Here is a 5,345-nt window from a genome sequence, read left to right on the forward strand (position 1 = left end):
TTGGTGCCTCTACTACAGTCTTCCCATTCCGATAACTTATCACTCAGAAATTGAAACTCACAATTGCACGAAACACACAAAGGATAGCTTGAGGTACCGAAAGGCCCAAGGTCTTGTAGAGTGATGGCTGACACTCCTCCCAACCATCCCCTCTCTTCTTATAGCCCTTGGCCTAAAGAGAGCCCCATTCATGTCATCCATATGGCCGAGCCAGTAAGCCTTGCTCACTTAGCCTTGCTAAGGTATTGGGACCTTTTTCCTCATACTACTCCCCCATGGGAGAGCAGTTTTCATCATCGAAAACAAAAGTAGTAAATCTCTTCCTAGGTACACTGATGTCTTCCCAAGTGGCCCCTTCCTAAGGTCTATATTTCCTCTTGGCAAGTACTTTCTAACAAACATGATTTCTTGTTCATATAAATTGCAATAATCCCCAATCATTTTTGGCTCGTGAGATTGAGCAGGATCCTATCCATGTGCTAGTAACTCTAATGTATAGGCATGCTCACCTATCTTTTTTAGAATCTGGAGTGGACCACAATACCTAGGTGCAAGCTTAGGTATTGGGCCAATTTTTACACTTTTAAATACTTTAAAAACTTTAGAAATACCCTCTCCCTTCGTGAAGGAGACCTATCGATGTTTCTCATCTTCGAACTTTTTGTAATAGTCATGAGCATGCTTAACATTGCTCTTAGCAATCTATAACATATCAAAATGTTCTTTTAATAAATCCTTAGCTAGATGTATGCATTCATTGGCTAAATGTATTGTAACTAGAGATTGAGGTTGATAACCATATATAAACATAAATGGCATGTCATAAAATGAAGTTGGAACATTTGTCAGCCCAAAGGGAAGAATAAGAAACTCAAAATGTTCAAACCGTGTTCCAAAAGCTGTTTTAAGACTATCACTTGAGTCAATTCTTCATTGATGATATCCAATCTTAGGGAAAAGCTCAAATTTTCCATGGAAATCATGGTTGTGACTTACTTCTGAATTATTCGATTCATCTTTCTACAACTCCATTCTGATTAGCTATGTAAGGTGCAGTAAGTTGCCTCTTAATACCCCTCTTGCTACAAAAATTCTCCAACTCCTTGGAGAATTTCTAGAAAGTGGAGAAGACATGATCCTTATGTTGCAAAGGATAAAGTCACACCTTCCTAATGTAATCATCTATGAAAGTCACAAAATAGCTAGCTCCCCCTAGACACTTGGTCGACATAGGACCACAAGCTCTAGTGGTTGTAAATGCTCCCTATTCAATGGCGATGAGGTGGTCCTAGTTTGTTTACCATAGATGCAGTGCTTACACATAGAAAAAATAAAATATCTTAACACAAGTAAGTAGCCAAAATGAGCTAGTGTTTTCATTCCATTTTGGATCATATGGCCTAGCCGAATATGCCACAACTCGGTAGACTGCAGCTCGACTAGGGATATACAATCCTCTTTATCACACGAAACAAACATAGAGTAAAATGTTTCATGCTTCTTATCCCTGAGTATCACAAGATTTTCCTTCCTGATTAACCATGAACCATTTTCAAAGGTGTTCATTTAACCCAAGCTTCAAGCTGACCAATAGATATCAAACTCTTTGCTAACTTGGAAACATGTTTGGCATTTTTTACTATAAATTCTGTTCCATTTCTTGTGGCAATGGTATCACTCAACATTGTGCAAAGAATGTTCAGATTAACTCAAGAATTCTCTCGATCCTTACTTTTGCTACGATTATGAGTGCAACCTATCTGACCTTTGCCAATGGCTAGATGTGCATCACCTTGTTTTGTAGGCTCCATAGACTTCTTCCCTATCTCTTCACTGAGTAGACTAGATACTACAACATCGTAGGCCAACTTGCCCTTAGGTCCAAAGTAAACGTTGTGCAAAATATGTCCCATGAAGAGGGACCGCATTTCATCGTCAAATCCAACCTGTGATGTCAATTGACTAAAAATTACATTGAGCGCATTCAAGTGCTCGAAAATTGTGTCACCTTCTTTCATACGAAGCTTAAAAAGCTTCTATCAAGTATTTGTTACTTGCAATTTGGCTCTCATATGTATTGCATAACTTGTCTCACAAGGATTTAGTAATAGTAGCTTCACCCACAATGGTGAAATACACAGATTTGGCTAAGTTTAAGAAGGTAGTGGATGTAACTTTTGCATCTAGTATCTTCCATTGTGCTTCTCTATAGCTATCTCCGTTTGCACGTTCAAAAATCGACTCTAATTGACCTTTGTGGATCGGCACATCCAAACTTTGTTGTTTTCACATAGAAAAATACGTGCCATCAAACTTTCTAATATTGTAAATATCCTTCTTAGCAAAAAGATTTCATTTTTAGAAGACGTGAGCACTATGGCGAAAATGTCAAAAGATATGGCAAGAACATCTAATGAGATTTTTGACAGAACCTCCTTTTGGAACAAGGATAAAATCTCAAACCAATACGATGCTCAAAGTATCCTAAAACGTATAGATACACTCACGAATCAGGACATAAATTATCAAGTGTAACTGACAAACGACTATTATACGTAGCGTCAAGCGAAACATCCCATCAGATACATAATTTATGGCGAGGATACCATAACGGGGAACTTCAAGGACCTATTTCACCACGAAGGTATCTCAACATTCGAGAATAATGCAGCTCAATAAAACCTTACGCAGGACCCTCCAAAAGGCTAAGCAAACACAACAATACTAGCCACGGTCTCAGAAAGGGCTGTTCTATCTGAGTCTCAAAACGCCCAGTAAGCTTGCCAAAAAATGGCAAGAGATGGCTCCACACGGATAGTATCCACAACTCAACGTACATGAGTAAGAAACCATGCATGAACATGTGCCAGATACCTTCGAGGTCACCTGCTCTTAGAAGAGCTCAATAGCATTGTCTATGCTTTAAAAAATGCATAACAATCCACAGAGAAACTTCTCTCAAAACCATTGTCAAGCAGACGTTGTACTTATGTGTGTTTTAAACTTGGAGATGGTGCATGCACACTAAAGCGTGTCAATGTGTGTCGGGCCACAAGAAAAGTAGGCACATGCAGGCTCAAAATCCCCCTTGTAAACCTGCTATGAGAAATCATATATGTTGGTGTAGACTAGAATCCGATGCTGACTTCTATCGTCGGACAAAAGTGCCAAAAAATGCCAATGCTCAAAGTCGAAACGTAGCCGAAAAACAAGGTACCTATGTGCGCACGTATGTAAGCACATTAGCCGATATTGAGAGTGAGATACCAAAAATCCACCGCGTAATCTGTAGGATGTCACGAAAACGTTGAGGGTAGTGTATGCCACGCTAGAGTGTCAATGTGTGGAGAGAGAATGCCGCTCTCTCTCAATCCAAGGTCGTGGGAAGGCACGAGGCTAGAAGAAGCCATCGATAGCAAGTGTCGAAGGGAATTCAAATCTCTCTCTCTCTCTCTCTCTCTCTCATTGTTCTCCGTTCTCCTTCTAACGAATCCCTTGCGTAGTCAAGCAACCCAATGCCCTGCAATTACTTCATGTTATCCTTTTGTTTTCACATTTAAGATTTATACGAAAGTATAATCAAAGGAGGGACTAGCGATATAAAGGGGCAAGAAGGAAATTGTCGTATGCTCCTCAGCTTGCACCCTTCTATGTCAACCACGACCTCAATAGCACCTTGCAATTGGAATTTTCGCAGTCACTAGGTGTAATAAGTCAATAAGTTTGGGTTAAGCAATTGATTGGTTGAGAATTCCCTCGTCTCCTGAAAATCTAGTAACAATTTCCATGCTTTCTACATTAGTCTTTTAAGACCTTTCAGAGGACCCCTACCTACACATCACATTTATGAGGATCACCTTCACTTGTGGACCAAGAAGAACAACTCATCCCTGCACAAATAGTTAATCACGACCACCACCACACGCACTGGCATGGTTATAACCGCTATCTTTTGACCTTCAAAGGCCACCCTCGAGAGGATGCCAAATGGATACCTGAAATTTTTTTCTGCAACTTCCTAGACCTTCTCGACACTTTCCATCACTCACGATCCAGTTGATTCTTTAGTGAGCAACTGAAGACAATTGCTATCCGTGGTGGGAGGGATGTTACGAGACTGGGGACCCTCCTGTTGCATGTGGTTAACTACAATTGGGATAGATGGCTTAATGATTAATTATGTACTGTCTATTTGAATTTTACCAACAGTGAGTGCGTGATGATTTGTAGATTGAAACTCTGGGAGTTGACGAGGAGGTGCCGGAAAATAATAATTCTCTCAGTCACTTTATTCTAGCACAATATTTTAGATCTTTTATCAATAAGCCACTATGGATCCTTTGTAAATAGGACAATGAGAACTCACCCTAAGAGGGTCAAGCAATAAGTAGTGTATACCACTCATAACTAAAGTGGGACTAGAGTGCAAAAGAGGAGCCTCCAATTTTTGGCACCAATATTAAATCAAAATATCAAATACCAAACTCCACAAGAGGTGCCATGGAGTTTGGGGTTATGATTTTAGGCTTTTCTTGTGTAGATGCTCTCAATTTCCCATCTCCTCTCTCTTAAGATATTTTGTGTTTGCCGTGTACTTTCCTTAATTAAGTCTACATCTTCTTTTTCATATTCTTACACTGCTCTTAGAGTGTGTGTGTCATAGTCTAGGTGTGTGTGTGCGCTTGAAAATTGGAGAAAGAGGTTGACAGGTTGATGGTGATGTATGTGAACAAATGTTGAATTGTTCCAAGCAATTGATCTCCCCATTCTCCCACACCTTCTTCAATGTCTTGCTGACATTTAGGCACTTCTAGTGGGATACATTAGCTAGTTTTTCTAGGACAAGAGGAGAGTGTCACAAAGTCTTTCTCAGACAATGGGCTCACATTCAATTTCCTTATTTATGGATCAAGGGCACCTTACATGGCACTATGCTTTGTGATTCATCTTATGTTCCTCGTACATGCCACCATGATGTACATATTGTTTTTGCACTTGGCTTGCATCGTACTTTCTCTTGGTGTTAGGCTCACATGAGCATCCTAGAGGTCTACTTGTACCTTGTATATAGGTACTCTTTGAGAGAGAGAGAGAGGGAGGAGGAGGAAAGTGGAATAACCTTCGTACATTTCCCTTTTGCGTATTTGATCATTCGAGACCCATCAAATACATCTCTTGGGATTGTTTCTTCTTTTCTTTTGTTGGGAGTTATATTCTACCTATACTCTTTCTTCTGTTGGGAGTTATATTCTTTTCTTTTGTTTGGAAATATTCTACCTCTCTTCTAGAACCGGTCTTGAGAGTTCAAAACCGGATCGGGACCCGCGTCTGTGAAAACCTCTCTC

Source organism: Adiantum capillus-veneris, chromosome 7, assembly GCF_014529385.1.
Source record: "Adiantum capillus-veneris isolate H3 chromosome 7, ASM1452938v2, whole genome shotgun sequence".
NCBI lineage: Eukaryota > Viridiplantae > Streptophyta > Polypodiopsida > Polypodiales > Pteridaceae > Adiantum > Adiantum capillus-veneris.